At 35.2% G+C, this 24608-nt stretch overlaps 1 pseudogene; it reads right to left on the reverse strand.

Moving 5' to 3' along the window:
* Nucleotides 1-8788: 8788 nt before the first annotated feature.
* Nucleotides 8789-11966, reverse strand: LOC142623472 (G-type lectin S-receptor-like serine/threonine-protein kinase LECRK2; annotated as a pseudogene).
* Nucleotides 11967-24608: the final 12642 nt, after the last annotated feature.

The raw sequence follows: 24608 nt of genomic DNA on the forward strand, positions 1-24608 counted from the left end.
GAATGAAATTATTATGATCAATCAATTAATTACCTGCCATTAGAATTCCACAAAAGGCCAAGCGAGTGGTAGGTTCATTCAGAATGAAATTACTGTAATCAATCATCAATCAATTAATTATCTGCAATTAGAATTCCACAAAAGACCAAGCTAGAACGTGGTAGGGGACTAGAATTCTACAAAAGACCAAGCTAGTACGTGGTAGGTCCCCTGCCACGTACTAGCTTGGTCTTTTGTGGAATTCTAATTGCAGGTAATTAATTTATTGATCACAGTTATTTCATTCAGAAAATTTGATGCCTTTATTTATTTATATATATAAACACGAAATTTTATTTATTTATTATTATATAAAGGCATAACGTGTGTGTTTGAACAAAATATTCAAATATTTATATATTGCAAAAAAATTACATTAGCTTTTAAGCATATTCATTAGGATTTTCTATCATTCACGAAAATTAAAAAGAAAATTAAAAGAAAAAAAGAAAAGAAAAGAAGAAAGAATGAAAGCACAATGTCTAAAAGACTTGGTAGCAATATGTTTATGTTCCTTAGTATTTGCTTGCGGAAGAACCAAGTAAAGCATTACTTAAAGCATAACAATAATCTATAAATCCTATATAACATTTGATTAAATATTTAAATAAGCATGAAGAACCATAACAAATATTAGATTAAAGAGGGTTAATATATATATATATATCTAAAAATTGAAACACAACATTGTTGTTACATTCTTGTTGAGCCATATCAGTCACCATTTTTAACATTCTCTCTCTTATTATTCTTTTTTATTCTTATTAATTTTCCAACTTATTGTTATATTATTTCTAACTTTTTTTCATCCATTTTACCTTTTCATCTCTCCACTACTATCTACCTTAATATCAATATTCCTCTATCCATTTATTTTCCTTTATCTTTTGCTTTTTTTTTTTATTCCCCTCCTCTTACTATAAATTTATAATTCTTTTTTTTTTTTCATTCTATTCATAGTTTTTTCACACACAAAAGGTTATCTCTCTCTCTCTCTCTCTCTCTCTCTCTCTCTCTCTCTCTCTCATTTTTGGTGGATTTTTTAAAAATATTTTTCTTGCATCTCTACTTTAAGTTGATGAATTTTTGTATTATTTAGAACTCTACTTTGGGTTGATGTAATTAAGTTTTGTTTTTTTAATTTGTTATCTTTTTTATTCTTTTTGGTTTCATAGATGTTATAAAGATAGTATATAAGAATATTATGTTATTTTATTGCATAACATGACTTAGATAATTTGGTATTTATTACTATTTTTTTCTTTACTTTTCTTTCTTCTCATATTATTTCCTATAAATTTCTTATTAGTCCCTCTCACATCCTCTCTTGAAAAATTGGTTATTCTCTTTCTCTTAATTTTTTATTATTTCTTACAACTCTACTTTATATTAATAAATCTATGTGATTGTTTAAAACTCTATTTTGGGTTTATACGTTTTGGTGTTGTATTTTTTAGCTCCCCACACAAGTACTCTCTCTCTCTCTCTCTCTCTCTCTCTCTCTCTACAATTAAATTTGGAGAATAAATTATACATATTTAGTATAAGTTTGATATGAGTTTTGATTATCATGATTGTAAGGACAAGAATTCGACCCCCAACCCACCAACAATGGATGATGGTCCAACAAGCCCAAAACAATGTATTTGTTAAAGAGTGGATTTTACAAGAAAAGCACTCTGCAAATCAAGTATGGACCTTAATTGATTGGATTCATGCCAAGAAGATAAGAAAACATGCTTTAATATAAATAACACTCATCGGTCAGATCCGAGGATGAAGTGTTCTTATATTCACTCAAGTTTATCTAAGTACAAAATGTTTTTCTTCTTTCTTTCTTCCTTCTTAGATTACATGCCCCATTTTTCACAGGGGCCTTTCCCTTATATACTCCTTCCATTTTTCATCCCAGCCTTCCACTTGTTGATCATATAGGTAATCTCTTGGATGCTTGTCCCATCAGAAACCCCTTGGAAGATTTTTGAATAGCTGTAAACTTAGGTCTCACTATTCAGGTGTTATCTTTACATAAATGCGGTCAGGTGGTTTGGTGTACAAAATTTAATGTGGTGGTGACAGCCTTCTCCCCAGATATTTCCTCCTTTGTTATTGGCTACTTTCCTTGATGTTTATCCTTAGAAGGACAGTTCCCTTTTGTACAGAATTTCCATAAGCTGGGCTCCATCCCCCCATACTACTTTTCGAGGAGGCTCACCTCCTCGATAACTATTGCCTACCTGTTATGATCTTCCCTCATCCTCGACTTGTCGACCCCACTGCTTACTGAATCTTTCGACCATTCTCAGGCTCCAACATGTCCTCAGGCATAGTCCACAGCCCAATACTCTTGTTCGGCCTGTTTATCCTCACAATGATAATCTCTTTTATGAGAATGAATAATTTGAATAATTTATTTAAATAAAAATTATACATACATACATACACATATGTATATATTAATTTATTTTATTTAAATGTATTATCAACCTCATGCAATTCATTTAACAATAACGACATTAAAACAAATGAATAATTGTCCTAAAGATTACATTTGTATATTCATAGCCTTTATGTTTTGAAAGAATTTCACTTAAATTTATCCGTATTGAAGTGGATTGAAATGCTACATTAATGTTGTGGGGGGTCCGAGGACAGCACCCCCACTAGACCATGCTCGGGGAACATATGAGCCTAGCAAGTAGATCATGTGCTGGGAAGCTTGGTACAACTTGAAAGAAGGGTTTGGACGAGGGCCCTTAACAACCTGAGGAAGCGCCTCAGATGTGACTATCCCAAGATAAGCAGGAGGAGCCCTACCCGGGAGGCAATCATGGCCAGTATGGAAGGAGAGAGAATGGGAAACTTGTCAAGGAAGCGCCCATCACCTTTGCATTGAATGCACTGCACCAACTAGATCAGCCGCATTAATGGTTAAATGATACCTAAATAATGTTAGGACAACCTGTAGCTCACTCAGTACTTCCTCCAAAGGTGAGGTGGGACAAGTATCTAAGGGAAACCAACCACCCTCCTTGTAGAGGGTCAGGATGAAAGGGTGGCCACTATAAAAGGGGGAGAGATCCCAGTGAACAAGGAACAAAACCTAGAAATCAAAGAGAAATCACTCAAACTTGTAATTCCTAAAGTGTAACAAGCTCCCTTAACTGACCGAGTAAATACCAATGCATATTTTTATTTCTTTTTTACTTGTTCCCATTTGGACATTTTCTCTAACTTCAGCCCATTGGATTAAGGAGCCTGTGCGTTGGTCCATTACACCCATCTCTACAAATTAATCGTAGTGGGCTTGCATTTGGGCCTTGGTGTTTGTTTTTTCCCCACACAAATGTGATTCAACAAAAGCGTAGTAACAATAAATGTTATGCTTAAGATTTTAGATATTACAAGTTTGAGATTTATATTTTTTTAATAAATTTGGATTTAGATTAAGTGTTTTCAACCCAAATGTCTTTTCCCATTATGTAAGTGCACAAAAATAGATCGAAGTGGACCAAAATGAACTAAAGTGATTTGAATGGACTAAATTGGACCAAATGGACAGAATAGGACCAAATAAGAACAGAGTGGACTGAATAGGACTGAATGGTCCAAATAAGAACAAATGGACCGAATAGGACTGAAGTGGATTGAATAAGACCAAATGGACCGAAATGGATAGAATGGACGAAATAGAACCAAAGTGGAAAAAATGGACCGAATGGGACCAATATGAACTGAATGATCTGAATAGGACTAAAGTGGATCAAAGTGGACAAAATGACCGAATAGGACCAAATTGGATTGAAGATGACATAATGGGCCGAACAAAACCAATGTGAACCGAATAAAACTTTTGAATATTTATCATTTTTATTGCATTTTTAAGGTTCATATTTCTAATTTTTAATGTCTATTTTAGTATTTTATTTTATTTTTTAACTCAAAACTAAAGAGTTGAGCCCAAATATAATAAAATTTCATACTTTTAAACCCAAAAATTAAGAAAAAAAAAATGATTTTTGAGCTAAACTTGAAAAGAAAACCTACAAAATGAATCAATTTAAGGCCCAATTAGACTAAAGTGGATTGAAAGGGGACCGAAGTTTTCCGAGTGGAGTGAATTGGACCAAAGTAGACCTAATTGGACCGAATAGAAATTGTTTAATTTTTAGGGAGAAAAAATTTATCTTCAAAAAATTTTAGAGAAAAAATTATGCATTATATTATAATACAAAATAATTACTTATTCCCACGCTTTGCGTGGTTTTGCGACTAGTTTATATATAATAGTGGATGAGAACAATTCAAAAGGTTAACCATTTTTTCAAATGTTTAAAAAGTTTACTTACAAAAGAACTTTTGCTCACTTCATGACATATCCGGTTGGTTATTCTCACAACTTATTCAAACTAAATAATAAATAAATAAATCATACCATCCATATTTCATTACAATTCAACCATCCTAAAATCCATCAAGATTTTCCCAAAATGCGTAAATATTTATATGTTTATTGTTACCCTCCGTCTTCCTAGTTAGAAGCTTGGTACTCTATCTAGCATTTGCGGATTCCTTTGCGTGAGATAATACAATCAACTAGCATGGAACATTAAATTGTTTTATAACACAATACTTTGAAAGAAGACCCATGGCCTATTGGTCCCTCTGTTGTTATATACATGGATAGGTTGTAATAATGATGTTTGAGTTTGGAGAATATTATTTCATAAAGTGAAAATTTAAGTTCTGGAATTTTCTAAGTGAATTCAAAATACAGTATTTTCGATCAGTCGAAACTTTGGCTCGATCGATTGAAAATGGTAAGAAAATAATCCTGGAGTTTCTGGATGTCTTGATTGCTGTTCGATTCCTATTCGATCGATCGAAAAGAGCACTCGATCGATTGAAAGTAATTTTTGACCAATTGAAAATCGTGAAAATGGATTTTCTATAGAATTTTCTGGTGACTGTTCAGAAAGGTTGAAGAGGTTTCAAGCCTTGTTAACGGTTTTATAAAACATTTTAACTCTTCATACGTGTCTTTTAATGAAATATAACCCTATGAGTATAAATGGAGGCTTATATGTTCACTTGAAAAAATAGTAAGTTAGAGAAAAAAAAGAAAAAGAAATCCTGTGGTCATTCTCCAGATTGCTATTTGTAGAACCCAACATCTTGGTTGTATCATGGAGACAAATTTGTGATAACCCTTTAGCAACAATAGTGTGGGGGGCAAATATTATCTAAGGAAAACAATATAGTGCCTCCAAGTTATTTATTTTATATTTGTCTTTTATGTTAACCTTGTTCTTCCATTATTATTTTGTGTAATATTCCCAACACCCTCAAGTTTTAAAATAAATTGTATTAATCATTTTACTAACTGCCATTAGTAGTGTTATTTACGTGTCTAACGGATAATGACTTGACATTTTTTTTAATGATGTGACATTTTTTAATTAAAAAATTACAATAGTTAGTTTCCATGTTAGATCAAATCAAAAGCAAACTAACCTGGTTTAAATCAAATCTAAAATCACAACCCAGGTCCAAATAATTAAAATCACATTCGTTTGTGATTTTGGATTCACAAACGCAAGACGGCGCAAAAGAGATTGGAATAGAAATCTTTTGGATAGAAGTCATGCTGCATAAACCATATTTATAATTATTTATTCACATGTTTTGATTCAAACTTTCAGGTCTTAGGATGTCACTCAACCCTATGAGTACAAAGGTCAGATCTCCAAACCTATTGATGATAGCTCAAAGCTAAAAGTTGCAATAGTTGGATTTGGAAACTTCGGACAGTTCCTTGCAAGGACCATTGTATACGCCAAGGACACAGTTTTGTTGTGCGTTTGTGAATCCAAAATCACAAACGTATGTGATTTTTTTTGGAACTGGATTGTGATTTTAGATTTGATTAAAATCTGTCAATTTGCTTTAGATTTGATCTGACATGGAAACTAATTTGTAATTTTTTAATTAAAAAAATGCCACATTATTAAAAAAATGTCAAATCATATATTGTCCCGTTAGTCAACTAAGTAACACCAGTAAGCAATTAGTAAAAGGACTACTATAACTCATTTTTAAAACTTGAGAGAATAATTGTGCTCACTCGAAACTTGAAGGATTAGTTGCACACCTAAAGTAAATTTAAGAGACCAATATTATAATTTTGCCATTCTTAAAATAGTCCGTGAGAAATGAATTCATCTTTAAAAACCAGTTTCACAATAGGTGTTAAAGAGTCAAAAGGACAACTGAACATAACTTGCTTTAGATGCATTTTTTGCAATTAAGTGAAAGAAAATAAGGAAGGCAGTTATAACAAAGAATACCTGAACTACGAAGGAACCTAAAACTAATCTCTATAACATGCCAATAGTAATTCAAGTGAGATATATTAGCATCAGCCGCGTCCCTTGATGTTGACAATCCATACAATATTAAAGTCTCGCACTTCTTGTTCTCACTACAAAAAACGCGGGCTTTAGCTGTGTTTTTTTCAGCAGCGTTTTTTCATCATTAACCCCAGCAAGTCTGAACCAAAGATCAGTTTTTGAAATTGCCAAGCATTATTTTACCAGTACAGTAGCATTGATAAAAAATGTTTAATGTTGTTGCCTTGAAAAATTAGCTGGTTATGAGGCTGTTTATGTGATACATCTAAACACATCTTCCATGTTTAATAAAAATAACAGGTATTTGTTGTCAGTTACCATGTGACAAGCAATCTATTTGATACTAAACAATGTATGCAGTGCATCTCAACAATTGAATGCGCGAGTTAACGACGATCCAATTGCCCAATTTCCACTGACTGTCCTAGTAAGTAGTAACCCCCTGCCCCAGTACATGTTTAGAGAACCATCATCTAAATCAATTTAAAAGTTGACATCCTTGATCCTTCTCATTTCTATTCGGTTTTCTCTACCTCAATTCCAACATATTTTCATGCTTGAAAACCCTAATATGCCAGAAGAAAAAGAAGGTTAGAAGAGTAGCTTCACACTGTTTTAATTTAGCCATATGTATTGGAACCGAATCAGCTCTCCTTCCATCTACATATCGTAGGAACAGCATCAACCCAAGCTCTCATCACTCTTGTTTGGCCTTTTCTTTTTTTCTTTATCTTTTTTCTTCTTTTTCTTGGTGAAAAGGAACCTTGATTAATAGAAATTAAGAAATGTTTACCTTTTTTGTATTATGCTTGATTTGGCTAATTAGAAAGTTGGTTACTTACTGAGTTTTCAAGTTCACCCCCTTTTGCCTCCTTATCAGATTATGAGGAATAACAAATTTTGGGACTTTCATTGAGGTTGTGCACGTAAGAAACGCTTATAATTTTTCTTTTGGAATAAGATCAATCTTAACTAGCTATTATGTGTGTGTGTTTCTCAAAAAAAAAAAAAAAAACTAGCTATTATGTTGTTTAGTATTTTACGCAACTCAGGTTTTAGATTTTTGTTTTTGTCAATACTTTAAATATATTTTGGCAATTAAATTATTGAGGCTGCTGTTAGATTTTACTAGATAATATCCAGCACTGTTAGATTTTACTAGGTAATATCCAGCGCCAATACGTGGATATTTTATAAGTTCATTTGGAAATAATTTTTATATTTTTTTGAAGACCCATATATACTATTCATTTTGTTGTATATAGTATTTATGATGTTTTTCCACATTATTGTGGAATATTTTATGGTCCGTTAGGATTAAGAGGGAGGAAGAGAGGGAGAGTAGAGTAGAGTAGTAGAGTATAATTGGCCCAAAATTAGCATATTTTTAGCCAAATTTATTCTACTCTCCTCCACTCCTCCTTTCTCTCCCTTCAATCCAAACAGGCCCTTAAAGTTCCATTTTCTTCATATTACTATAGGAGATTATACCATATTATAAATTTAATATTTAAAATAATATTTAGAAAAAAAGTGAAATTTATGTCTAAAACTAAACACTTCACCTATTGAAATGAAAGAAAATAATTTGTATAACATGATTAAGAAAACTTGATCAAACAAGAAAAATTAGCTATATAAACTTCCATTTATTAAGATTTAATTTTCTCTAAATGGGGCCTTCATCTCCTTTAAAAAAAAAAAGCAAAAACTAAAACAAAGAGAATGCTAAAATTTAAGAAAGTCTAAACTAAACTTATGAGAACTGGTCTTGTATTACTAAATAAATTTTACATGTCCTTTAAATAGAGAAGCAGAGCACACTAATTAATTTACAATCGCATATCAAAACTGTAATAACAAATTAAATAATTTGAATCTAATTTTAACAAACTGCAACAACTGTAATATTAGACCTCACAAAAACAAACTGCAACAACATTAGGGTATTTAGTAATATTTATATGACTAGTACTAAATACCCTAATGTTGTTGTCTTTACTAATTAATCTCTCTAGGAATAGGATCCCTTACATTTGAATTAAAAAAAATCCTTCGTGTCCCTTTAATTTTTACTAGATAATTGGTATTTTATGTTTTGTATGTGTTTTTTAATACTGTTGTATTTTTTGTATGCCACGTGTCTTATATCTAGATAAATATTAAAGAAAATCGGAGAATGCATATGGGAGAAGATAGTACTTATAGAGTTATCAAATAAATTACATATGTTGTCATGCGAGTCCCTCACATGAATGGGAAAGTGAAGAAATATATACATAAAACAATAAGAAAACTTCATTAAAATAGATATAGAATTTTCCTCACATAAAGAAAGTTTACATGGGGATATTAGTTGGGCATGGAGGACTAGATATGTCGGTTATCCCTTCCAACATCAATACAACACTCTTCTTGGAAGGACGAAGAAATGGTTCATCTTGAATGCACCATAGTCCCACCTTGACCATATTCTCCAAGGTTCTCTTATATACTTCTTCACCACCCACAATCTTATCTAATTCTCTAGCAACAAAGCACTTATATACCCAAGTAGAAAGAACAATTTCTTCAAGTATTGAGGCATTAACATCCATGTTCCTTCTGCAATATACAATCTCCAAAAGTACTATTCCATAACTATAAACATTTGTCTTCACTGATATAGGTGTGTTCTTTTGCCACTCAGGTGCCAAATACCCTCTAGTTCCTCTGACCATCGTGAAGGTCCTTGTTTGATCTGGCATTAACAATTTTGCCAAGCCAAAGTCAGAAATTTTAGCCGTCCAAAAATCATCCATCAAAATGTTTGAGGGTTTTATATCACAATGAATAATAGGGGCCTTACACTCCTCATGTAGATAGAGAATCCCTCTTGCAACATCTAATGCTATTCTTACTCTTTCATCCCAGTTTGGATGCCTTACACCCTTAAAAAGAACATCGACAAGGGAGCCATTGCTCATATATTCATAGACAAGAAGCCTCTTTGAGCCCTCAGCACAATAACCTAGCAATTGAACCAAATTTTTGTGGTGGGTTCTTCCTATTGCTTGCATCTCTGCACGAAACTCCCTTTCACCTTCTTCCACCAATTTCTCTAATCTCTTCACTGCAACAAGTTTTTTAGCTTTGTATAAAGCCCCTTTGTATACTGTTCCGAAAGAACCTGTACCCAACTCTTCTTTGAAGCCATTTGTTGTTCTTCTGAGCTCATCATATGAAAACAAATTTAATGTAAGCCCCTTTGTCAGGCCCAGTATTTCACTCTCTTTCAGTCTTTTATACCTTAGAACTCGAATTTTGAACATGTAAACTCCAGAAATTCCGAGGCCAAGAAAGGAGAACGCAATAAAAGCTAAGATTAAAACAAGAATTTGCACTATAACCTTTTTGCTTTTGAACTCGATGACAGGAGGCTTCACTGGGATGGTTTCATTCCAGCTTCTTTTGCCCACCTTGAAGAAAGCCAAGGTACCCGTGCTTGTATCCCTTCTAACATATCTCATTGGAAGCTTGTGTCTCTGGCAACACGGATTAGTGAACAGTGCTGCCTCACAATTGCAGTCTTCCAAGCAAGATTGGAGACATTCTTCCTTCGTTGAAATGGGTTCTTTTGTGAATGGAATATCGTTCCACATCATATTCTGTGTGGTGGTGATGTTATCTTTGCCGCCTCTGCACCTGCCTACTTTTGCAAAGTTTCTCACACAGCCGAGAGATTCATGATTTGCGTCAACAAAATCGGTTCCAGGAAGACAAGCACAGTACGGTTTGTCGTCATTGAGTGTGCAAAAGCTGTTGAAGCCACAGAAACCATTCACTTTGCAAAGATCCCTGTCCTCGAATGCTGGCCACTCCATATTACTGATTGGTTTAGTTTGCTAGCTGTCTCGTCAAGGGCTTGTGAATACAACCTGAATACTCCAACAACATCGAGAGTTGCACGATAAATGGTGTTGCTGTTATTGCTTTCTAATGAACTAAAATTTTGAACACTTTCCATACTAGTGCTATTGATGATTTGTAGAATCCCTGCATCATTGAGATCAAGGCTAAACTTAGAGTCATATTCCTTGCCATATCCACCAGTGCCAGATTCCCAGTAAGCTTCACTTGCATCATCTACACTGTTTGCGAGTTCTAGAACAAGGTTTCCATCATACCGCACAGTGGCGACTCCAGGAATTTTGTTTAGGGTGTTCCTATTCCACTTTGAAAAAATTTTGGGTCATTTCGGTCTATTTCGGGTGTTTCGGGACATTTCGGTAAATATTGGCCGCAATTCAAAATTTGGCAAGCATGAAGTTTGTACTTAAAAAAAAATTCTTAAAACCAAAACAAATTTGCATTCTGCACACCGAAAAACCTCAAAAGAAGAAAAAAAGGAAAAAAAAAAAGAAAAAAAATTAATGAACAAAGGTACTGGTACAATAAACTATAAGTTCATTTGAAATATTAATCAAATTATTAATTATTGTTGTTTAGTTGTTTCATAAATTTGTTTGTCTTTTATAAACTATAATTTGTTGTATTGTTGTTTCATTAATTATTAAATTATTAAATTATAAAATTATTAATTTTTGTTTAGCTTAACGTAATTTAATTTGTTTGTCTTTTATAATGTATTAGTTAATTAAATTATTAATTATTGGTGTTTAGTTATTTCATTCATTTTTTTTACTAACTATTAGGAGTCTAGCACACACTCCACTGTGCGTAAACACACACTTTATGTGCGCACACACCCCTACCTCTGCATGCTTTTTAGTTCAAAATTTGTTTAATATAAAAATTTTGAGGGTATTCCTAATATTGCTTGAGGGTGTTCCTTTTTTTTTTTTTAAGGGTAAACAAATAAAAAAATTAAATTATTATATAAAAAAAAAAAAATTCAAGCCAGGGTGTTCCTAGGAACACCCTGGCTACTGAGTGGCGTCGCCACTGATACCGCATCCTCAGACGATACCTTCCAGGTGAGTGGTTGGTATCCGATACACTGGAGAACAATTGACCACCGGGGGGCAGCATCTGCCCCTTCAAAATAGTATCAGTTGGACATCTGAAAGTGTCCCAAATGATGGAATTATTTTTGTTGTAGAGAGCAAAATTGCCAGAATCTAACATGCAGGCAAAAAAAGCAGTCTCTGACGTTGTACTGATAGGCTTCTCCTTTACTTGCTCATCAGTTTTCAAAAGAAGCTTACCACTCTTTGTTAATTTCAATGTCGCCTTTGAGGTGACCGGAGGATCATCACGGTTTGCTGTCCACACAACTGTGATATTATTGTCTATACCCACCGACCAGATTCCAACCATAAAATCATTGCCTTGCGAATAGAATCCAAATGCAAATTGACTAGAAGGGGAAGGCCATGACGAGGGGATAATTGTGGGATGAAGTGAAGAGCCCAGTCTTATAGGATGACTGCATTGCTTTTGTTGAGTTTGAGCTCCCCCACATGTAAAGGATATAGAGAGCAGAAAGAAAACAGCATATGTTGAAGTTGAAGCCATGAGAGGAGAATAACAAAGGACCATGACAACAAGCTTCCTACATCCACTAAGGATTGTAAGTTATGGCAGCTAGCTGGCAATTGCTAGCGCTTTTGTGTTTATCATACACACAATTATGAACAATGTTAACATAATTATTTGGAGGGCAGTTTACCTTTTAATCCTATCTTATATCTTTTTATTAGATGTAAAATAAATTTATTATTAGATTGCATATTTTTATTATATTCTTTATATTGAATTTTTAAAGATTTTGTTGTCTTAAATTATATATTTATTAGAGATATATTAGCACATTAGCATAAGTTCAAACCTAATTTTACTTTGTATCCAAGTCAAGTCTCTTACTTATACTAGAAGTTTATTAGTCTAGGGTTTAGTCTACTATATATAAACATGTTATGGTTCATTGTAACACATGATTTGTACTACACTCTAATATATTATTAATGTAGTCCTTTAAGATTTCTTTCGTGGATGTAGGCCGTTAGGTTGAACCGCATAACTTTTGTGTGTTATTGTGTTCTACACTTTATATTTTCGCTTTTGCATCTATACTAACATATTCAACATGATGTATCAATGCCAATATTTAACAATATTAAAATATATTTATGGATCAAATAATAATTAACATTTAATTTGAATAAAATTTAATATAAATATTACTTAAATATTACTGTAAGAATATAAAAAAACATGCAATTTATATATATATATATATATATATATATATATATATATATATATATAACGGGTAGAAACTTTATCTTTATTTGTAAGAATATGGCAATTACGTATTTGTGTGTCACTTATGCGGAGGTTGGCAATACCGACTTCAAATCTAACTCTGAGAATATAAATATATATATAAAACCTCATCGGTGGCCCGCGGCCTGAGGGTGGTGAACGACCTCTTCTTCTACTTCTTTTTTTCTTCCATCATTCACCTTTTTTTTGTTGGCTCTTTTACTCGATTTGCCTTCTCCATCCAATACCTACACCTTTTGAGTCTTTAATTTGCTCTTTGTTTCCCGACGTCTCCCAATAAAAATTTGTCAGATTCACTTGCTTCTCAACAATCCATGTGATTTGTTTTTCTGGAATTTTGTTCAAAAAAAAAAAACCTTTTTTCTAATATTCTAAAAATACCAAAATAGCTTTGTTTTGGATATTTTTAAAGGAGGACGATAAAGGAAGGTAACAGAAGTCCTTGAATGAACAATTTTGAAACTTAACAAGCATAAAATTATAAGTCTGAAATTAATTATGGTCAAACTTAGAGAATGTGTTTTGCATCTTTTTTTTTTTCCTACTTTTAATGCTCTAAATCTTATTAATTGTTCCGTTTTAATTTTTTTTAATATAATTCTGTAATTAAATGTGTAGGATTTAAACTTAGATGGATACATTGAAAACACTAGGAAATGTCAATGTTAATTTCTAAAGTTTTAATGAATTAACTCCAATGATCCAATTGTTGAATCAACTTAGACCTATAATAATATTAATAATTCTTAATAGAAAGAAAATGGGTGTATCATGTGAATCTATTTTTTATATGACTTCCTTTTCTTCTTCTTCTTTTTTTCTTTTTCTCTCTCTTCTTTTTCTCTCTCTATAGCTTCACTGATTCTAAATGATTTTGATAATTTTTCATTCTTTATGAATCTAGACTCTGGATCAATAGCAAGAGTGAGTGAGTGAGAGAGAGGTGAAGGTGAAAGAGAAGAAAAAAAGAAATTTAGTGGCTATAATAATTTGGTACTTATTTCTCTCACTTTTTTTTTCTTTTCATAATATTTTTTTAAATGATCCTAATTATATTTAGGTTGGATGGTTTTGATCATTTTAACATTCTTGGTCAATTAATAGTTGCTCTTTGACAAATTGTGGTTGATATCAATTATGGGGAAATTGAGTTTTGGAAAAACTTTATTTTATTTGGATATGAATACTTAATTCCTAATTTTAAAAAATGAATAACTTATTTTTCTATGTTAGATTAAAATTAAAAATAAATAATAATAAAAAAGGATTTTTTTCTTGCATATAACAGGGGATTTAAAGGTCACCGACATTTCTTGGTCCGAGTTTGGATTTCTGCCATGCCTATGTTTTTATCTCTTTTTCATATAATTTCCTTTGATTATTGCCAACTCAACAACAATCTCACTTTCTTATTATTTTTTTCTCATTTTTTACAATTTTCTTGATATATTCCCATTTGAAGTTTGGATTTCCCTCCTTACATTACAGTGTCAAATAGGTTGATGATTTAATTAAAGTTCATGCCTTTATATTTGTAGTTGTAATATAAAAACCCGCTATAGTGATGAGCGCTCCCCTCTTAATCTTTCTAATTCTTCCTATCGACCTCTATGCCGGAACCATTTCTCTAAACCAAACATAAGTTTTTTTTTTTTTTTTTGACATTGTAGATTTTTACTTGTAAGAGTTTTTTTTTTTTCTAATTATTTTTAGAAAATTACGAAATTTGCACATCCCCCATATTAACTTTTCTTCTTTTAATTTTTTATGTACTTTGATTTCTTTTGCAAGGCTCTGAGAAACTTCTTGAAAAATGCAACTATCACAAAAAGAAAAAGAAACAAGAGGGCTAAAATACAAAATTCATCGTCTAAGTTTCAGTAGAGTTTATTTCAGTCCTATAATGTTATCTTCATTAATTTTAGTCTTATAAGTTTTGACTTTATTCAATTAAAACATCTTCATCAACTTATGTTAAATGTTGTGATTAATTATCCAAATTTTATTTTATTTTCTTCAAATTTTTTAATTAAAAAAATTAAATAAATGTTAATGATAGAAAAATATTTTCTAGATTTTAAAGAAAAAAAAAATTAACAAAAGTTGACGAAGAGGCCTTAATTTAATAAACTTAAAATTTAAAAGGCTGAAATAAATGAAAGCAAAATTAAATGTACTACAAAAAAAAGGTTCTATAGCCGCGTTTTTAAAATGTGGCTATAGCTCGAAAAAACGTGGCTATAGGACCATTTGGTCTATAGCCGCGTTTTTTTAGGCCACGTTTTTAACCATGGCCTAAGATGCGTAACTAATTAGATGATGCGTACATATGTCTGAAATGAATTTTGTTGAAATTTAGATGATGCGTTTTATATTTTAGCCAAAAAAAAAAAATCAAAACGAAACAACAAAAAAGTGGTAAAACTAATTACACAATGTGGCTATCTGTAGAGAGAGATGGAAAAAACGATGAAAGTGTTATAAAAAAGGGATCCACATTCCACGTGTTTAGAGTATTTACATTAGTTTATTTGAAAATGATAGTCTTGTTATATCTTGTGAAAATGATAAATACTTTAGCAAAATCTAATTTTTCAGAACTGATTCATAATCTTGTGTAAATAATTTTTAAACTATATTAGTTATATTTTGGGCTTTATACTATTTTATATAAGTCAGTGCGAACGCTTAAGAGCTGAAGGTCGAAATAAATCAATAATAAAAGAGGGGGACGTATAAGTGTATATTGTATAACGTCCAAAAAGAGCCACAGTTTGTTAAAAATATATATATTTTTTTAGATGATAAAATATATTTTTATTTAAACGGGCATTTTGTTTTTTTTTTTTTTTTTTTTTGAGAAACTTTTGCTAAATATTCAAACATTAGAGATTCTGTAAAATCAGAAAATAAGTAATAATAATAATAAAGTTTAAACATTAGACATTGACGCGGACACGATAGCACTGGCAACATTATTGTAACAAGAATAGATAAAAATCAAAGAAGGCTAAAGTTTTGGGGTTCTCTTAGTTTTTTATTTTTTATTTTTTAAATTGGAAGTGTTTTACTTTTATTCAAACGAAAAATGAATAAAAAATGCTAAATTTTAGGGAACAAGAAGATGAGCGTGAAGGGAAAATAAAATCCTAAATTTTAGGAGTTTTCTTTTTTTGAATTCAAAATAAAATTTGTTATTTGACATTTATGACCTTATTTCAAAGAGAATTTACCCTTCATTAATGAGGGAATTTTTGAACTATATAAAAGTCCAGTTGAAAGAAGGGAATCATCTTCTATAATACTATTTAAGGGGCTTCTCCTGTTTGGACCGGACTTTTTTTGTTCTAAAATACTATTACATCCCTATATTTAAGTAGAGATAAAACTAAAGGACAATTCGGTAAAAATACAATCCTAACTTCCACTAAAACATTACCTAAAAAATAGGGTTACTTTCTTATTAATTTTCAAATTTATTTATTCACTTATAAATTAGATTCTCAAAATAAAAATTATATATATAATATAAAACATAGATTTTTTTTTTTGCTACTACCACTAAAAAAAAAAACAACATCGCAAGCGCGATAGGGTCACCTTCTTACTGATTTTTAAATTTATTTATTCATTTATAAATTAAATTCTCAAAATAAAAGTTATATATATAATAAAAAACATACATTTTTTTTTTTATCTACTGGCTATATATAGTATAGATACAGGCAAATTGCAACAAACTCCTATATGGGCTCGGAGACAAGACCTCTCAAAAGTGAGTTTTGACAAGGACATAAAGGCAACAATAGAAGAAAGAAGAAACAAACAACTTTGTGAATAATGGTATAAAGAATAGGTAAAAATTAAGAGTAATTTTTGTGCTACACCAAAAGACACAACTTTGACCACAATTTGCCCATATGGTAAGTTGTGATTGGTGGAGGGGTGTCCCCATATAGACCCACCATCACCCTTCCACCAACCACAACTTGCCACGTGAGCAAGTTGTGACCAAAATTGTGCCTTTTAGTGTGGCATCAGAATTTTTCAAAAATTAAAGAGATTTGTGTTATGATATGGTTGGTAAAACATGACATGGGACAAGACACGTGGAACATGGCGTTTGTTTCATCTTTTGACTAAAAACTCCCCCCCCCCCTTCCCACCTTTTTTTTTTTTTTTTTAATTTACAAATTCTCAATACTTTTTTCTTACACCACTTTATATTTTACCAATTATCTATACTACTATTTAAGTGACTTTCTTCTAAACCCTTATGTGGCGTTTGGTACGGGGAATCCACATTACTCCTGGCATCTAGATTCCCAGGAATGTAGCTATTCCTATGTTTGGTTTCATTAGGAGATTCCCAAGAATGTGAGATGATAATGTTTGGTGTATTCTCAGGAATCTTAAATGAATTATTTGTTTTTCCCATTTTGTCCTTAGATTTGAATGTGAAGTACCAAGCCCATTAAAAAAAAATCTTCCTTTAAATAAATAATGAAAAAATATATATAAACTATTAATTAGTCCTTTAAAAAAATATCTTACTCTAAATAGATAGATAAAAAACATTATATAAACTATCAATTAGCAACACATTCATTAAAACTGTGATTTAACATTTCAAAATGACAAGAATAATACAAAAATAACTATTAACAGAGTTATTTATCCTGTTTATGTTGTTTTGGCGGGAAAAGATAAAGACAAGAGAGAAGATATTGATAATTTGTTTTATAATTTATCTTAATTGCTTAAATGATAAGGAAAAAGGGTTAAAATTGTCAATTTATAAAAAATACAATTTCTTTTAAGTTTGGGAATCTGGATTCCCACCTGTTTTAAAGGGAATCCACATTCCTACTAAGAGGGGTTTAAGGATTCCCTTAGCATCTGATTCCCTAGCGTAATTTGCAACCAAACATGAGAATCTTTAAACATTCCTGGGAATCCTAAAACATTACCCCATACCAAACGCCACCTTAGATTTAAGTAGAGACAAAATTAAAGGACAATCCGGTAAAAAAAAACTCTAACTCCCACTAAAATATTACCTAAAAACTAGGGTCACTTTTCTGTTGATTTTCAAATTGTTTTATCCACTGTATAAATTAGATTCTCAAAATAAAAATTATATATATAAAAAATAAAAACACAGTTTTTTTACTACAAAATAAATGTGTAATACTTGTTCATTTTTTGAAGTTAGCCTTGACACACCTGACTGTATTAATAATTCTAAATGCGTAATATTAATGAGAAAACGTGTAAATTCCAAATTAGAATGAATGAAAAATTATGACACTAGCCTCACCACACACGCGAAACGATGTGAAGAGGCTAGTAACCTATTATGTATTTGATTTTTTTATTATTTTAAATTTTAGTTATTTTATAAGAAAAATAAATCAATACATAATAAGTTTTAGGCTGTGTTTGGAAATATGTAAAATATTTTTTGAGTGTAAAATATTTTCAGTTGGTTGTTTGTGTTCTAGAAAATTTGCCAGAAAAGTATTTTCAGTATTTGGTATTGCATGTAAAAACCTATTTTCCAAACCCAACCACCACCGCCACCACCATAATCCCAGCCACCACCAACCACTACAAACCCAGCCACCAGCAACCACCATCAATCACCACATAGCCAATTAATGTGAAAAATCATAATCAAAATCAAAACCCATTAATCTCAAAATCAATACCTATTAATCTCAAAATCAATATCAAAACCCATCTACCAAAACCCACAAGCCACCACCCATTGAAACCCACAAACCACCCTAGCCCCCAATCCACCACCCCCAATTGGCCACCATCAACACTTAAACTCACCCCCAACCCACCCATTGAAACCCATGAATCACCACAACCACCGATCCTCCAAAACCCAAGAACAAATGTTATTTTTTTACAATTAAAAAAAAAAACCATTTAGTGCAGCGACAGCATGGGTAGGGGACAGGTTGAGGCTACGTGATCATGCTCACCCTCATCTTCATGATCGTCGACGTGAGCGTGAGACTGAGAGTGAGTGGATGAGCTTGGATCGAAGTTGAACGAAATTGGGGGAGGAAGAGAGATGAGTCGGGTGAGTGAAAGAGAGAGGACAAAGGTGGAGTACATGAAAAACTACCTTCATTGGTAGAGAGCATGTAGGCACGATGGCGGGGCCGTGGGTCAGGGACTAGATCTGGGCTTCACCAGCGGTAGCTCTCTCCGTCCTTTGGCTTAGGCTTGGCGTTAGTGATGAGAGTGAGTGAGGTGATGAATTTTGAGAGGAGTGGAAATGGTTTGAAGGAAATATTATTGTGTAAAATAATGTATTTTATGGGTGGGTGGGGTATTTTATGGTCAAACTAATGTATTTTCAATTTGACTTTAATTTCTTGAGTTGCCAAACACCATCAATGGTGTAAAACATTTTCCAATTTACAATTACACCCAAAACAAACACAACCTCAGTTGCTAGAATATAGAGTGGTACAAAGGATTTATATCCCATTTCTTGCTCTTACCCTCTTTATAATATCTACCTTTTCCTTTCCTAAATTCTCTTCTGTGATGGATTAGGACAACATTTTTTATGTATTTGTTTTTAGTTCTTTTTCTATCTTAATTTTACAGCAACTCCTTGGATGATTTAAAAGAACAAATTAATAAATTTATTAATCTGTAACTCATGCAATGTACAAAATTTTGTTACAAAATATATAGTTTCTCTTTTTTTTTGTGTCTAAATATGAAATTTAATAATTATGATAAGTAATATTAAGTATGCATTATTATTGTGGGGAGTAAAGGGACATGAGCAAGTATTTGAGCCTTGGGCTTCATTGACGGGTTTCAGACCGTTTTTTACTAAAGGCCTTTAAGATTGTAAGTCGGCCCATGGGGCGAAGGTCTGAGGATTCGTCCAAGGACTAATCTCCCATCGGAAAGACCCGCGATGACCCTGTGATTCGCCAAGAAGATTATAGGCAGTGTTCTGGCCGAACTGTTGGTTAAGAGGGGGATCTAAATACCTTCTAGACGCCACGGAGTGAAAGAAATATCTTAGAAAAAGGTTGCTACCTCCACATTAAAGACCCTGCACCTATCTCCCTAGCTGCATTAATGAGGAAATGACCCCTGAATAGTAGAAGTCAGCCTTTTTGCTATCATTTGAAGACTTCCAGAGGGTGGTGGATGGAACAGGTGTCTAATAGGGTAATTTGCGTTACACGTGGATAAAGAGGGAAGAAGAAGAAGTATTTAAGGAGGGAAGAGAGTAAAGAAAAGAGGGGGGTGACTAGACATAGACTAAGAACTGTAACCTTCAAAAGAAAAAGAGAAATAATATATATAAATCGTCCTCGGCTTACGTCCGAGGAGGTTCATTTGCCCTATTTGTCCATTGTTTGCAAATACTGTAACATTCTAGCATGTTCATCAAGCTTCGAACACCACTAAACTAGATTGCGAACCCACACTCTACAAATTTCATTGTTTAAGGCTCACTGGGCCTGAGCCCATGTGTGTTTTTGGGTCCAGGCGCAATTGTGCACTTACAATTGGCGCCGTCTGTGGGAAATCTAGTGTTGAAGGAACTCGAACACCATGGCAGGCTTAGGCTCATACCATGCAGAATCTCAGGGATCACAACCTGAGGATCCTTTCGAACGTCTTGAACGCCGAGAGGATCGAGAGGGTAGCGTTCACACTGAATATCCTAGAGCAAGTCACACTCACGGTGAAGGCAGGGCCACCCACGAAGATGATGCCAAGGCCATGCAGAAGGAGATTGATCACCTTAAGGAGAAGCTGCGTCGCGTCAGGCAGAGGCGTGCTTCACCCTCATCTAATACCTCTTCGGGGGAAGCCCGGGGAAGTAGTTACAGTTCGAGGTCATGGTCGCCCCCCAGTAAAACATCCTCTTGCAAAGAGGATGACCCACCAGGTCGTAGGAACAGGAAGCTCCCCTCTAGGGGCTTAGGGAATGATGCCATGAGCCGGGCGTTGTACCAACTCTCCAAATCGCCATTCTCACTCAAGATTGAGAATGGGAGGCTCCCCAGGAGGTTCACCCAGTCCACCTTCACCATTTATAACGGCCAGACTGACCCGGTGGAACATGTGAGCCACTTTAACCAGAGAATGGTGGTGCATTCTCATAATGAGACCCTGATGTGCAAAGTCTTCCCTTCTAGATTAGGATCTGTTGCTATGAGGTGGTTCAACGGTCTTAAATCAGGGTCTGTAGGTTCGTTCAAGGAACTGACCAGAGCATTCGCGTCACGGTTTATTACATGCAGCAGAGTTCCTCGACCGTTGGACTCACTATTGTCCATGGCTATGAAGGAGGGCGAGATGTTGAAAGCATACTCCGACAGGTATTGGGAGATGTTTAACGAGATAGATGGTGATTTTGATGAGGTGGCGATCAATACCTTTAAAGTAGGCCTTCCAACTGATCATGACTTTAGGAAGTCCTTGACTAAAAAGCCCGTACGGAGTGTACGTCGCCTCATGGACCGTATTGAGGAATACAAAAGGGTCGAGGAAGACCAACAGCAGGGAAAGGGTAAGGCGAAGGTTATCCCGCAGGAGAGAAGGGATTTCAGGTCGGACAGATATCACAACAACAAGCCGAGAAGAAATTACTCCGGGCAGTCTGGCTCGGCAACACCTCAGACTGTTAATACTGTATTTCGAGAACCGGTGCACCAGCTACTGGAGAAGGTCCGTAAGGAACCCTATTTCAGGTGGCCCAGTAAGATGGCGGGGGATCTTGCCAAGAGGAATCAGAATCTCTTTTGTCAGTACCATCAAGACGTGGGTCATACTACTGAGAACTGTCGGACCCTCTAGAACCACTTGGAGCAGCTTGTCAGCGAAGGAAAATTAAAGCAGCACCTGTACCAACCTAACGAACAGGGCAGTCAGTCTAGTTCGAATAATTAGAGAAATAATTCATCTTGGCCGCCCTTGGGAACGATCAACGTTATCTTTGCTGCGCCTGGCAGGACCGGCTCATGTCCTACCAGGGTGATGGCAGTTTCGCACTCCCAAGCCGAGGAGGCGGGCGCCAAGCTGAAGAGATTGAAGCTGAATGCGCCCGTCTTGGGATTTTCAGAGGAGGATAAGGTTGGGACCATCCAACCCCATGACGACGCCCTAGTGGTCACTCTGAGGATAGGGAATTACGATGTAAAAAGGGTGATGATTGATCAAGGCAGCGGCACAGATATCATGTATCCTGACTTGTTTCAAGGGCTGAAGTTGAAATTGAAGGACCTCACCCCTTACGACTCGCCGTTAATAAGTTTTGAAGGGAAGGCCGTTATATCAAAGGGACAGATTCGATTGCCTGTACAATCTGGCTCGGAGACGGTTGAGGTGGATTTTATTGTAGTCGATGCATATTCCCCATACACAGCCATCCTTGCCCCGCCCTGGCTGCACGCGCTGGGGGCTGTCTCCTCCACCTTGCATGTTAAGGTTAAGTTCCCTTCGGGGGACTGCATTGAAGAGATTCTCGGCAGCCAATTGGTGGCCAAGCAATGCATATCAGCCGCAATGCTGCATCAGACCGAAGCACAGTCCTCAACCTCGGCTATGAAAGACTTATAGCAATTAACGACTCTGGATGCGCTCGAGGTGGTGACAGCAGAGGAGGTCATATACGAAGACCTGGAGAAGTTCCTGATATCGGATGATCCTGAAAATTTCTTCCAGGTTGGAGTACGTTTACCACACCAAGAGAAGGTGGAATTGGTGGAGTTTCTAAAGAACAACATCGATGTTTTTGCCTGGGATCCCTACGAGGCTCCGGGGGTTGACCCAAGCTTCATTTGTCATCATTTGAACGTCAATCCTGCTATTCCTCCTAGAAGGCAGTCCCCTCGGCATTCCTCCAAGCAGCACTCCGAAGCAATTAAAGAAGAGGTGCTCAGGCTCAAGAGGGCTGGGGCTATTAAGGAAGTTTTCTACCCGGAGTAGTTAGCGCACACGGTTGTGGTCAAGAAGAAAAATGGAAAATGGCGGGTATGTGTGGACTTCACAAATTTAAACAAAGCCTGCCCAAAAGACTCGTTCCTGATGCCGCGCATCGACCAGCTATTGGACACCACGGTCGGACATCCTCGGATGAGTTTTTTGGATGCCTTCTAGGGTTATCACCAAATTCCACTGGCGGCAGAGGATCAGGAGAAAACTGCCTTTATTACTCTAACAGGGAATTATCACTATAAAGTGATGCCGTTCAGATTGAAGAATGCTGGGGCTACTTACCAAAGGATGATGACCAGAATGTTTGAATTGCAGTTTGGAAAGACCATTGAGATATACGTGGATGACATGGTAGTGAAGAGTAAGACGATATCTGCGCACATGAAAGATTTGGACGACACTTTTCAGGTACTTAGAAAGTACAAGTTGCGTCTTAATGCCTCAAAGTGTTCTTTTGGTGTGGGTTCTGGGAAGTTCTTGGGCTATATGGTTACTCATAGAGGGATAGAGGTAAATCCGGCACAGGTCAGAGTTATTCAAACCTTATAGCCACCTCGGAATCCAAAGGAAGTTCAAAAATTAACCGGAATGATCGCTGCTCTCAGCAGGTTCATCTTGCGGTCAGCTGACCGATACAGGCCTTTCTTCCAACTGCTGAATAAGTGGAGGGGGTTCCAATGGTCCGAGGAGTGCGTTGTAGCCTTCCAACAACTTAAGGAATATCTTTCCCGGCCACCCATTATGTCTCGGCCTGAAGTAAATGAGGTCCTATTTGCGTATCTGGCAGTGGCCGTCCATGCAGTCAGCCTGGGCCTCATAAGGGACGACGGTGGGGTGCAAAGACCGGTCTACTACGTCAGCAAAACTCTGAGTAACGCCGAGGTGCATTACCTACTTTTGGAGAAAGCACTTTTAGCCGTAGTTCATGCCACGTGGAGGCTTCCTCATTATTTCCAGTCCCACACCGTTGTAGTTTTGACCCAACTGTCTCTCAAGTCAGTGTTGCGTAGTGCCGACTACTCTGGAAGAGTGGCTAAATGGGAAACTATTTTGGGAGCCTTTGATATCAAATACATGCCACGTACCTCGGTGAAGGGCCAGGTTCTTGCAGATTTGGTGGCAGAGTTTGCTAAACCATTGTTGGAAGAAACTTTGAAGGAATCACACATGGATGAGAAATCAGCTCGCATGATTATGAACGAAAGACCTTTGACTTGGAACGTATCCGTTGATGGGGCAGCTAACCAGAGAGGGTCTGGCATCAGACTCGTCCTGGTATCCCCCGAGGGGATTGTCTTCGAAAAATCCCTAAGGTTGGCGTTCTCGGCTACTAATAATGAGGCCGAGTACGAAGCAGTCTTGGTCGGCATGAACATGGTACATAGGATGGGCGGAAAGGAAGTTCACATGCTCTCGGATTCTCAATTAGTGATCGGCCAAGTAACAGGGACCATGGAGGCTAGAGACCCAAGAATGCAAGAATACCTAACCCAGGTCAAACGTTTACAATCTAAATTTGATTCCTTTATCCTGTCTCACATTTCTAGAAGTGGAAATACACATGCAGACTCTTTGGCTACCTTAGCGACATCCTCGGCTCAAGGTTTGCCTAGGATTATCCTTGTCAAAGTTTTGCTAGAGCCAGCTCTTACCACTGTTGGTGCAGCTCGGATCCATTTAATAAGGCCTGGACCTAGTTGGATCGACCCTGTGATATCTTTTCTGAAAAACAACGTTCTCCCGGAGGACAAGTCTGAAGCAGACAAGATCCGTCGAAAGGCACCGCGTTTCTGGTTGTCCGAAGATCAGAAATTGTACAAACGATCCTTCTCAGGACCATATTTGATATGCGTGCACCCCGAATCAACGGAGGCG

The sequence above is a fragment of the Castanea sativa genome, chromosome 2 (assembly GCF_040712315.1).
Source record: "Castanea sativa cultivar Marrone di Chiusa Pesio chromosome 2, ASM4071231v1".
Classification (NCBI taxonomy): domain Eukaryota; kingdom Viridiplantae; phylum Streptophyta; class Magnoliopsida; order Fagales; family Fagaceae; genus Castanea; species Castanea sativa.